At 44.9% G+C, this 13166-nt stretch overlaps 1 protein-coding gene across 1 annotated transcript in view; it reads right to left on the bottom strand.

Annotated features, from left to right (window-relative positions):
- Positions 1-13166, bottom strand: part of LOC145417325 (GTPase-activating Rap/Ran-GAP domain-like protein 3) — a 750816-nt gene that overhangs the window by 333187 nt on the left and 404463 nt on the right. The gene's annotated exons all lie outside the window — the stretch shown is intronic.

A 13166-nucleotide genomic window follows, 5' to 3' on the forward strand; every position in this document is an offset into this window, starting at 1 on the left:
GTAAGATTTGGAGAGGCAGGAGAGAGAGAGAGACTGCTTGGAGAAGAGAAAACAGCGGGAGGAAGAAGAGAAGAAATCGGAGGGAGGGAGGAGGGAAGGTCTGGCATGTAAACAGAGTGATGAAGGGGAGAAAGCTTGAAGGGTAGAGAATAAATGGAAGGAACAAGAGTCGAGAAAGAAAAGAGGGTTGGGTGGGGAAAAGGCGAAAAACTTGAAAGAAGAAAATAAAAAATAAAAGAGGCACAGGAGACGAATGACTCCGAAAAACACCTGAATGGACGATGAAGGGTGGAAGAAACGGAAAGGGCTGAAAAATAAGCCTGGGATGAGAGAGGAATGTAAGAAAGATTCGGTGTGTGTGTGTGTGTGTGTGTGTGTGTGTGTGTGTGTGTGTGTGTGTGTGTGAGAGAGAGAGAGAGAGAGAGAGAGAGAGAGAGAGAGAGAGAGAGAGGATTGATATGGAAGCAAAGTGTTCCCTCTCAGAAGTTTGTTCAGAAAAGTCCAGCACACTCACGGGTTATGTTTACCGTGCCATAGTTGCCTTATTGCTGCATGCGTGTGGAGAGAGGGAGAAAGGGAGGGAGAGGGGGAGGAAGAGAGGAAGGAGAGGGGGAGGGAGAGAGGAAGGAGAGGAAGGAAGCGAGAAGAGAAAGGGGAAGAGAGAGGGAGGGGGAGAAAATAAAAGAGAGGAGAGAAAGAAAAGGAGAGGAGAGAGGGAGTGCAGGAGGGGAGAGAAAGTGATGGAATGGTGAAAAAGTGAAAGAGAGAGTAGGGAGAGGTAGAGAGAGAAGGGGATGAGACTTGGGGGAGAAAATAAGCAAGGAGAGAAAAAATGGTAGTGGAGAGAGAGAGAGAGAGAGAGAGAGAGAGAGAGAGAGAGAGAGAGAGAGGTTGTTTAATTTATATTTTTTTACGGGCTATGGGAAAATTGTGAAGACAGGGACAAAGAATGAGATGGACCAGGGAGTAAGGGAGAGATGGGATGAGAGGACGGGATAAGGGAGAGACAGGATGAAAGGACGGGACTATAAGGGGAAGGCAGGATGAGAGGACGGGATAAGGGAGAGGCAGGATGAGAGGACGGAATAAGGGAGAGATAGGATAAGAGGCCGGGATAAGGGAGAGTCAGGATGAGAGGACGGGATAAGGGAGAGACAGGATGAGAGGACGGGATAAGGGAGAGACAGGATGAGAGGACGGGATAAGGGAGAGAGGAGATAAGAGGACGGGATAAGGGAGAGATAGGATGAGAGGACGGGATAAGGGAGAGGTAAGATGAGAGGAGGGATGAAGAGGAAGATTTAGGAGACAAGATAAGGGACGAGAGGGTAAGATACAGAGTTGAGAGGCCATGAAAAGAGTCGAGAGGGCAAAATAGAACCGACAGAGCATGTCAGACGGCTCTACAGTCCTTTCTCAACTGTTAATTATAAAAGAAGTCAAATCTCCCTGTTTCCTATTAATAATATTCTTCTGTAACTACTACCCTTCGTCTTTATCTTAACAAACCTCCTTAAGTCTTACATTTCTTCTCTTTCTCCCCCAGATCTTTGTTACAAGTCCTTATTTTCATCCCTGTTCACTTCCTTTCCTTTACAGTTCGTGCCTCCTCTTGCTCTTCAACTCATCCTTATTTCAGTACTGTTATTCTCTGTTACAATTTCCTAGCAGCTCTTCTCTCTTGTAACTTTCCTCCATCCCCATATTCTTCCACTTCTAAGAATTTCTCCCACTACTTTCCTCCACCTCCTCTCTTTCACGCAACCTTCCTTCATCCCTCCTCGCCATCTTATTTCTACTGTCTCCTCCACCTTCTTCTAATATTCTCTTACAATTTTCCTCTAACCCTTCTGTTTCATGTGGTTTTCCTCTCTCTCTCTCTCTCTCTCTCTCTCCTTCCTGACCTTGTCTCTTACAAATTTCCTCCACTTCCTCGAACTCATGCAGTTGTCCTCCATCCCCTTCTCCTCTTCCCCCTCCGCCTCCTCTCTTCTTAGGCCATTCTCCAGCCCTCAGCGACACCTCGGCTCCCTTTACAATAGACTTACGCAGGCACTGGAGTTCCCTATCCACTGAGACACCCTCCTTCGCCCTTTAGAGGTGTGAAGTGGCACGTGGAGGGCTGAGGAGGAGGTGTGGGGGTGTGGGAAGCTAGGATGATGTAATGGAAGTGAGGGAATGGTGTGGAAGGAGGTGAAAAGGAAGTAAGCATGGTGTGGAACGTGGGGGAGATGTGGAAGGAATGGGAGGGTGGGAGTTAGGAGGGTGTAAAGGAGGCGAGAGGATGGTGTGAGAAGATGGGGTGGGATTGAGGAAGAGAAGGAGAGGTGTGCAAGAGGAGGTGAGGGATGGTGGTGTGGCAGGTGGTGAGGATTTGTGGTGTGAGGGAGAGGTATGGGTGGAGGTAGAGAAGAGTATATTGAAGAAGACGAGATCAGTAAGGAAAGAGGTGAAGGAGTTGTGTTGAGGGGTGTGGAGAGGATGGAGTGGGGGGATGTGGAGAGGGTGGGATGGAGGGATGTGGAAAGTGTGGAGTGGAGGATAGTAAGAAGGATGGCGAGAGAGAGGGGTGTGGGAGGTGGGAAGGCTCAACCCATTGGCAAGAGAGTGAAGAAGGATGGTGTGGAAAGTGTAGAAGTGAGAAGGGGATATCAGTGAATGGGGTAAAGGGTAAGTAATGAGGAGAAAAGTAGCGTAGGGGGAAAAGAAAATCTAGTAGACTATTGTATGGGGGAGAAAATGTGGACTGACCGGGTTGAGGGAAGGCTGAGAAGTGTGGAAAGGAGAGAGGAAGGGGGAGAGTAATGTGAAGGATGTGGATGAAAGGTGAAAAGTAAGGACGAATAGGAGAAAAATAAGTTGGGAGAAAGCCAGGCAGAAACAGACATTATAAAGTATACGTATGTAAATAAGTAAATAAATAAACGACAGAGAGAGAGAGAGAGAGAGAGAGAGAGAGAGAGAGAGAGAGAGGAAAAGAATAGCTTTGGTACAGATGGACTGGGGAGGAGGAGGGAAATGAGAAAGGGATGGGAGGGGGGGAGGGACGGAGAAAAATGTGATGGCATTGGAGCGAAGGAAGGGGAGTGGTGAGAGTGGCGAGGGAGAACACCAAACAGAAAACAAATAAACTAACAAACAACAAAATACAGAGATCATAATAAAGAGAACAATAAAAAAAAACTTAGCCACAGATGAACACAAGAACAAATACATAAAAGTTCAAAGTGGAAAAGAATACAGAATAAGTCTTTAGCATTATCAGCAAAACAAGATTAACATTACGATGATGATAATAATAATAATAATAATAATAATAATCAACACCTGAAGAGGCTAATTAATGAATCCCCATATACAGTAAAGGTAACTCGTCTACCTGTAAGAGAACCGTGGCAGAATGGCACCTGGATTGTGGGACGAGTACTTTTTGCCCTGTGTGTGTGTGTGTGTGTGTGTGTGTGTGTGTGTGTGTGTGTGTGTGTGTGTGACTAACATTTAGAAATTATATAGTTCATTTACACACCAATACAAACTGTGCACATATACTGAGCACACACACACACACACACACACACCTAATTTTTTCCTCTTTCTCACTCTCTCTCTGCCTGACACAAATAAAACCTGGAGCAATACAGTCCCCGCCTCACGGTTTACAGTTCAAAATGGCGCTAATTCTGTTACGCAGGCGAAGCAAAATTCCACTTAATCTCGTCCTTCGTGATCACTTGAGCCCTGAGTCGACCGGGCACAAACAAGCCTGAATAATTTACACGGGAACCCCCTGCCATTCGCTGGGAAAAAAGAAAACGAGGGCGACAAAAGGAAAAAGGGTAAATAAAAGCAATAAACCAAAGAACCTAAGTATTAAAACGTTCGCGAAAACTAGGTAAGATTAATTTAACTTTTGAAAACGTCAGAGAAAAGCAAGAAAAAGATCTATGCGTATTTTTTTTTTTTTTTTTTTTTTCACAAGCAAGCCAAAAAGCCGGGGATATTAAGCGCAAACGCCTCCAACCCGTGAAAAATGGCAGTGGAAAAAAAAAAGAAAAAAGAAAAAAAAGAAACACGAGTAATGTATTTTTGCAAAGCTGAACTGACGAGGGATGCACGAGAAATAAATACAGAGCACGCTGACTCATACTCCATTCAGTGTACATTTAACAGAGAGAGAAAAGAATATATGTGTTTAACTATATTTTCCTGAGCACTAGCTAATGGGTTTGAAAGAAATACATTTATGAAGGAAAGTTAAATTAAGCCACAAAGAGAGTAACATAGCTGAAATATCTAAATATGTACTATAAGCTAATAAAGGGAATAACAGGTGAACAGCACAGCGGATATGACCTATTATAAAAATCAGAATATTATGGGTACAGCAGTAACAGCCGACGGGTTACAAATTTAAGAATCAATGGCAGAGGTGCAATAACAAAGCACCTGAATTTATTTAGAAACTTCGTAAATCGTATCCCAATAAAGTCATATAAGATCGACAAAATCAGAAAACAGATATGTCGATAAACTTTTTGACGATGATCGAAACTTCAATTATTCTCTTATTTCCGGGGTCCCTCCACATCCAAACAAAATCATCCGGTCGTAAACAGTAAAAAAAAAAATAAATAAATAAATAAACAGAGGAATCATCGAGTTGAAGAGATGATGATAATGACACAGCGTGGATGAAAAGTCAGGTAGAGAGCTCGGTGACAGACACTGATCCAAGTAAAGGCGGTGGTGTCTCCGGGGTAGAGGTAAACTGGGTATTCTACAGCAGGTCCATCGTGGCCCAACACCTGTCACCTGCATCACCACTACCACGACTAACACTGGCTGGACTGACAGACACACACATACATACACACAAAAAAATATATCTCTCTCTCTCTCTTTAGCCTATTTGAACGCTTATGAATCAATCTACACATTTCAAACGAAGATTTTATTACACGCTTGCTCTTCTATGCTAGTGTTAATAGATCTGTTCCCGGTCATTACACTATTGTCTTACAGCTTCATTTACCCCAAATATTTTCTCTTACTGGCATTTCTCGATAGCAATCCCCTTCATCAGTCCCAGGTCTTCTTGCTTCTCCCTTTCCTCTTCTCTCCCTCTAGCTTAGTTCCATCCTCTCCCATTATCATTACTTTCTTTTTTTATTGTTAATGCACACTTCCCTTAGCTTGTTATCTTTTTCCCTCTCTCATTCCCCCCTCTCTTCATCTTCATCCTCCCTTTAGGCTTTCATACCCTCTCTTATTCCCTTTATTTAAGTCTCAGCCATTCTTCAGTATCTCCTTCCCTCATTTTCTCCCCTTCTCACTTTCATTCCTCTTTCCTTGTCCCCGTTCTCCTCAATCTAGTCCATCTCCTCATCTTCCTCCCACAACTTCACTCTCCTCCTCCCAGTACATCTCCCCAACTTATTCCCTTTCATCTCCACTTCCCAGTCTTGTTCTCTCTCACTGCCCCTCCCCCTCTCTCTCTCTCTCTCTCTCTTCCAGAACCTCTCTCAGTTCATACCCTATCCTCTTTACTTCCCACTCTCTCTCTCTCTCTCTCTCTCTCTCTATAACTTTCACTTTCGCCCTCTTCCTCTCTCCTCTCCCACTCCTCGTCTTCTCTCTTGCCAGTCCTCACTCCCATATTCTTTCCTCTCAACTTCACAGTCTCTCTCTTTCTCTCTCTCTAGCTTCTCCTGTTCCTCTTCTTTTTCTACCTTCACCCTTCTGTATTCATTATTCGCCTTCCCTCTCTCTCCAGTTCCCTTTTCTTCTCCCCTCTCTCCTCCTCCCTCTTCTACTCCTTCCATACCCTTTTCCGTTACCCCCTCCCTCCCTCTCTCTCTCTCTCTCTTCTACTTATGCTTCTCCTTTTCTGTCTCTCTCAATCCTATATCCTTCTCTTCCACCGGTTCTTCTCCATCTCCTTTTACTTCTCCTGCTCTTCTGTTCCTCCCTCCTACATCTATCCATTCCCTACTACCATTCCCGCCATTCTTCTTCTTTTACTCTCCCACTACTGTTGCTACCTTCCACCCCACCTATATCATTCTCCCTTCCTTCTTCCTCTCCATTTATCTCTCCCACTCCCATCTCTACCATTCCACATCTTTTTCTTCTTCCTTACCCATTCCTACCCTCTCTCCAACCTTTACTGTTCTCCCCTCTTCTAACTCCCTTCCTTCTCGCTTGTACCCGCCCTCTTCCTCCCTCCCTTTCCCTCCTTCTCTTCCTCTTTCTCCCTCCCCTCGTCCCTCCCGCTCCCTCGTCTCTGGCCAACTAGTCCCTTTACTCGTCTCAGCTCGCATTTGTCTAGACAGCTTCCTTCAAGAGAGTCCTCCCTCATGTTTCAGCATTAAGGGGGAGGAACGCGGAGGAGACCGAGAGGGAGAAAGGGAGCGGAGAGGATGAGATGGGGAGAGAGGAGAAAGAGGGGAGAAACCGAAGAAGGCTGAAGGGGAAGAAAGGAAGGAGTTATAGGAGAAATGCAGGCTAAAGAAAGAAGGGAAGAGTAGGAGAAACGAGGGGAGAGAAAATGCAAAATGGGGAGGAAGCAGGAAAAATTAATATATGGGAATGAGAATAAGGAGAATTAAGTGACCAAGATACAGAAATAATAAAGAAAGGTCACACGTAGAGAAAAGTCAAAGAGGGCAAGGTCGAGGTGGGAGAAGGAAGAGGATAAGTGAGGAAAGGAGAAAAATACATACTTTGTACTCTTCACTCTAGAATGTGTTTAACTGCGGATAGGACACTAGATACACTTTATATCCAAGCTATTTAATTAACACTGTGCAAGGCAATTTCTTACATATACTGGTGACGAAGGAATGGTCTGCTGTATTTTGGTGGAAGTATTTGCCAATTAGTTTATACCTAATACCTCTAGTGAAATTTTACTGATCTACTGTAAATATTAACTAACTACCATAATTATCGCCATGACAGGAACTACAGAAAAGGCTAATGGCAAGACGGGAAAAGAAAGAGGACAATAGAAAAAGACCCGAGAAGAGAGCACGAAGAAACCACTGCAAAAACCAGTACACAAGGGGCGGGGGGCACAGAAAAGGGGGGGTACAAAGAGGGGAGCGGAAGAGGGGGGGGTATCCGGGGACGGGGAAGGGGGTGGAGGTAGGGGAGGGGAGGGGAGGGGGGGAGGGAGGAGGGGAGGGGAGAGGAGGGTGGAGGGGAGGGGAGGGGAGGGGAGGTAGACCAACACCTAAATTGCATTCCTGGAGGCGTGACATCCGGGGAGGCGTTAACACACACAGCCTAAGATGCGGGTCGGGTCGGGGAGAGGAGGAGGGAGGAAAGAGGGACAGGAAGAGGAGGAGGAGAACGAAGAAGTACGAAGGACCGAGAGAGTACAAGACGCTGGCCAAGGAGAAAGACAAAGGAGGTGAAGGAAGTAGGAGGAGAAGGCAGAGAAGGTGGGGGAGGAGGAACGGAAGGAGAGGGAGGAGGAGGAAAGGAAGGAGAGGCAGGAGGGAAGAAGGGGGAGACAGGGAGGGAGAGGGAAAGAGAGAAGAAGGACGAGGAAGAAGGATGTAGGAACACGGAAGTACAAGATGCCGGCTAAGTGGGACTGAAGGAAGGACGAAGAGAAGAGAAGGGAGAAGACATAGAGGAGGAGGAAGAGAAAGCGGTGAAGGAGGAGGAGGAGGAGGAGGAGATGTAGCTGAAGGAGGCAGACTGATGTAGTAAATATGAAAATACAAAACAGAGGAGCAGAAGGAAAGGAGTGAAGAGGGGTGAAGAGAGGAGGAGGGAAAGAGGAGGGAAGGGGGAAGATGAAAGTAAGATCAAGTAGCAGGAGTGCTACAGAGGGAGTGAAGGAAATGCGAAGAGAAAGGAGTGAAGGGAGGAAACAAAGGGAGGGTGAGAGAGAGGGAGGGAGGGAGGAGCAGAAGGAGCATAGGAGTGGAAGATGCGGGCTAAGGAGGTAAACAGAGGGAGGAAAGGAGGTATGTAGGGGAGAAGGGAGACACAGATGGAGGGAGAAGAGCCAGAGGGGAGAAGGACGAGAAGGAGGTGACAGAGTATGAACGCAAAAGTGAAGGAAAAAAGAAGGGAGGAAATGACTGGGACAATATAAAAAGAGAGAGGGAGGGAGTAAGGAAATGGAAGAAGAGAAAGACATACTGGAGTAGCCGAAAACTGAGAAGAGAAAGAAAGAAGGATGAAGTGTACTAAGACATAAGAACAAAGAGGGGAAAAAAGACGGTGAGAAAAAGAAGGGGGAAAGAAATAAGAGGGATGGATAGGAGAGAAAATGATTTACAAATACAATAACATGGAAGGAAGACGGAAGGTGAGAAAAAGAAGAAACTGGAAGGAAATAAAAGGGAAGGATGAAGGAGGGTGAGTGACAGGAGGGAGGGTGAGATTGGAGGGAGTTTGGGTAAATAGTTTTTGGAAGGCAAGAGCGCTGGTGGAGGCAAGGGAGGGAAACGAAGAGAGGAGGAGGAAAGAGGGTGAAAGGGGAGGAAGAAACTGGGGAGGGAGAAAGAGAGGATGTGGAGTGAGGGAGGATGAGAGGAATAGAAAGAAGGTGTGGTGCAAGGGAGGAGAGGAAGAGAAACAGGATGTGGTAGGGAGAAGGGCAAGAAGGGGGGAGAGAGAGAGAGAGAGAGAGAGAGAGAGAGAGAGAGAGAGAGAGAGAGAGAGAGAGAGAGAGAGAGAGAGGGGGGGTGAGGTAATAAAGGAAAAAGTAGAGAAGGGAGAGAAAGAGTGCGTGGTGGGAGGAGCATGAAAGGGGAAAATGTTGAGACAGAAGATATTCATCAGCAGTTTGGAAGCATGAGTAAGCTGGAAGAGTATAGGAGAGACAGATAAAGGCCTAACCAAGATCAGGGAGAAATATCTTATCGTAAAGAAGCATGTGTGTAGAGAGAAAAAAACGAGAAAAATTTCAGGGTTAGGGTTGCTAGGTGTGAAATTTACGAGAACGGGAGAAAGAAAAAAAAAGAAAAAGAAAAAGGAAACAAAGAAAGGGAAGAGGATGAGGGAGGGAGTAGGCGTGGGGACGAGGATGAAAATAAAATGAAGTAGAGATCAAAGAAAGACAAAGGGCAGCATTTGGGAACAGGCAGGAAAAATGTAAATGGAGCGAGACACCGAGGAATGATGAAAGAAAGGAAGAATGGTCGCAAGGAACACCGAACAGGAAGGAAAGCGGGGACGGCAAGAGGAAGCTGGGACAGAAGGAAGCAAAAACTGGAATGAAGGATAAAAGCATGATAAAAACCCTTTCAGTCCTATGATAAAATTTTTCACTGTACTCCAAGTTTTTATCAGACGGTTTTACTCAAGTTAGGAAGGACGTTTGGTAGTAAAGAAGGTTTATGAAGGCCTTTATCTGATCCATACAATTCGAAACGTACCCTCGAAACTTTAAAAAACAAATAAAAAAATCGCTTGGAAATAACATGACTGAACTAATAATACGGGTTACCGGAGTCAGGAGGTTAAAGAGGAAAATGATGACAGGAATGATACAGTAAAATGGAGCGCAGGATGATGGATGAAGGACGAAGGGAGGAAAGAAGGAAGGGGTGGGAAAAAACGAAAGGAGGAGGAGGAGAGGAGGCCAGGCCAGGTCATGTCGAGTGGATTTACTGAGGAAGGCAGGAAAGGTGGAGGAAGCTGAGGAAGGTAGGGAGGGAGAGCACTGGGAAGGAAGGAGACAAAAAGGAGAGAGGGAGAGAAGGAAGGAGGGAAAGGAAGAGAGGGGCGAGAAGAGGGAAGGATGGAAAGAGGGGGAGACAATGAACGGGGGAAAGAATTACCAGTGAGAAGTGGGATGGAGGGTGGGGAAAAAGGAGGGAAAGAAGGGGGAAGGAGGGAGAGAAAGAGAAGAGAGAACAGCAGGAAGGAGGGGGAGAAGAAGAAAGGAAGGAGAGAAGGAGGAAGGAGGAAAAGAGGGAAGGATGAGAAGACGGAAAGAGGGAAAGAAAGAGTAGGGAGAGAAGAAGGTAGTAGGAGGAGAAGAGGGAAGAGGGAGAAAAACAAGAGGGAGAAAAGACAAGGAGAAAAAAAAAAGAATCGTGGAAAGAGATGGAACGCAAAACAGATGCATGAAGACAAAAAAAGAAGGGAAAGATGGAAAGAAGACTGGAAGGGCAGGACTGAGGCAAAGAAGACGGGGGAGAGAAGGATCGAGGACGGAACTGTACGAAGGAAGGACATGAGAAGTATTACATGGGGATGGATGGGGAGAGGGGGAAACAAAAAACAAGAGAGGGAAAGGAAGAAAAATCGAGAGAAGGCAGAGAATCGGAAAGAAGAGAAATGAAATAAAATGGGGATAAGAGAAAAATAATTCGGAGATGCCTGTAGAAGCAATAAAGGGACAATAAAGAAATATAAGAAAGGAAGATAAATAATGGAAGGAACAGATCACAGAGAAGGAAGAGACGAATGACCAAGGCAGGTCAGAGTGAATTTAGTGAGACACACAAAGGAAGAGGAAGGGAGGGAGAGAGGAAGGAGGGAGAAAGAAGCGGGAAGCAAAAATGATGGAAGAGGATGGTGGGAGGGGAAGGATAGAGGAGGGGGGGGGAAGGGTAGGAAAAAGAAAGACTGAGAAATATAAAACTGAGGTACCTCTTTTTCTTGAGGGAAAAAAGCGAAGGAGGGATCAGAAGTCGAGAGAGAGAGAGAGAGAGAGAGAGAGAGAGAGAGAGAGAGAGAGAGAGAGAGAGAAATCAAAACGGCAAAGAGAGAGGGCAAGAAAAAGACGAAAATGAAAAAGTGAGACAGAAACTAGAAAAAAAGTTCAATAAAAAAGAATGAAAAGTTAGGGGAGGGACGCGCGGAGAAGGAAGAGGAGCAAAAATGGAAGGACAAGGAAAATGAGTAAGAAGAGAAAAACACGCAAAGAGAATAAAGAGGGATTGGTAGAGAGGGATTAAAAAAAGGAAAAGAAAAGAGAAGGAAGAGGATGATAACTTAAACAAAATTGGAAATGACTGGGTAGATATTATTTCGTGAACCAACATTGGCTATTTTTGTGCCAAGGAACTGGGATATTGTTTTTACTCTCTCTCTCTCTCTCTCTCTCTCTCTCTCTCTCTCTCTCTCTCTCACACACACACACACATTCTTACCTTTACTTCCTTGATCCTTCTCGCCTCTTCCATTTTTGCTTCTGTTTCCCTTTTCTGTTCTCCCCGTTTCCCTTCCTCTCCCTGCTTTCCTCTCAACATTATTTTTTCCTGTTTCTCATCTTTATTCCCTTGATGAACCCTCTCACCCTTTCCCACTTCTGCTTCTTATTCCCATCTATATTGCCCTCAAGTCTTTCCCTCTTCCTTCCTTCCTCTCCGACTTCCTTCCTCTCCCTCTTTCTTCCCTCCTCCCTCCCTCCTCAGGAAAAACCCGGACCCCATCTGTACTAACCGGCAACATCCAATAACACTCTTCAATCTTGCTTCTTTTGCTCCTCCACCCCCACCTCCACCTCCCCTGTTTCCCCGCCCTCCTTTTTTCCTTTTCAGTATCGTATAATTCTGACCATGTATATTTTTCCTAGTTAGTCGTTTATTTCGCTTTTCTTAACCGATCCTTCTCTTATGCCATTTGAGTGTTGTCTGATGTAGTTTGGCTTCACTGTTAATTTCTTTCTTTACGACGCAAGTTTATATCTAGTGTACTTGTTTTCACTTCCAACTCTATCTTTTCACACTTTCTTACCTTCTTCGTGTACAGGAAACATCCCATCAATGTTTACTTTTATGATACTTGCAGGTATGTAGGCATCAAAAGGCAATGATAATTCGCACACTAGAACATAACCACCCCACGGCAGTAATTGCTATAACGTATGAACATTATCAAACTCAGTATTTGCTACGCAGTGATGTAAACCATATTACCGTATAACACGATTCACTGCAGTCTCGGAGCAGCTTGCTTGCTTTCGGCCACTGAGATGATGAAAACACTGTGCCGTTACTGTTCATTTGAATGAAAAACCTCTTCATGTGAATGGGATGTTAAACCTGTGCCCTCTTATCTTTCTGAATGTTCTGATATAAAGTGATGTTTGCAGACCCTTCCCACAAAATCAAATAACTGCACACACACACACACACACACACACACAAGCTGTTACTAACTATTAAGTTCCATTATTAGTTGGATCGTAACACTAACTCTCGAGTGTATTTGTGTACAGTGAACAACAGTAGTCGTGTCGCGGTTTTGTCCGAAGATAAAATGTAACTCGTGAAACATTATGAACCGTCCGTATGACAGACGGCGGAATGTACCAGACGCCTAGCCCGTTAGCTTATGTTTTCACCAAATTTCACGACACGATTATTGTTGCTTACTGTACCACAGATGTTCCCAGTCTTCTGACTCGCTCCTGTGTAAACGCGGCTGTTTATATCCATGTACTCAATCTTTCACATCTGACCCTCAAAGGACGCATGCTCTACCTTCCAAAAATAGTCCTAGCCAGCGCACACTCACTCGCCCAGAAAAATCCCAATCTTGCGCACACCGAATACTACACACTACAAACGGAGACAGCCACGCAAGCCTTTTGAGTGCTCCACGAGGCATCACCCTTGCCATTCACTGAGCTCTTGTTCCTTGTGGCACTGCAGTTCTCGACAATGGATTGTACTTTCGTTAAGAAGTCTCTGTCAGCGATTTATTTTGCTTATTAAACCTCTTGTCTGTTACTCATGTATTTTTTTTCACGAACACTGTGTGCATAGATGTCGTAACTGAGAGTCTGTCATATGCAAAAATAAACTGGTAAGAAAAGGTGTTACAAAGCTTCAAAGTCAAAGAAAATATTAGCAATCATCACTCCTTATTTATTCCACTGTCCAGGCACGACATTCAAAGGATTTCTTAGTTTAACCTTTTCACTACGAGGACATTATTTTTTGTCACTGTTCTTCCACCAAATGATTTTAACTGAACTTCGTTGGAAGCTCTCTCGTTGTGAAGTTTGTTGATGTAGGCTGTATCTACTCTCTCTAGTTCGAAAAGTGCACAAATATACGTCATCTGATTAATATTTCCAATTGACAAGGATGAACAAGCCCTAAGGAACATGGTTACTCTCTCTCTCTCTCTCTCCAGCGCGTGCATTATCACTCACCTTATCATTCCCTAGTATAGAAAACCTATAC

This window comes from Coenobita brevimanus, chromosome 110 (assembly GCF_032717465.1).
Source record: "Coenobita brevimanus isolate Jiangsu-jjx chromosome 110, ASM3271746v2, whole genome shotgun sequence".
Taxonomy (NCBI): domain Eukaryota; kingdom Metazoa; phylum Arthropoda; class Malacostraca; order Decapoda; family Coenobitidae; genus Coenobita; species Coenobita brevimanus.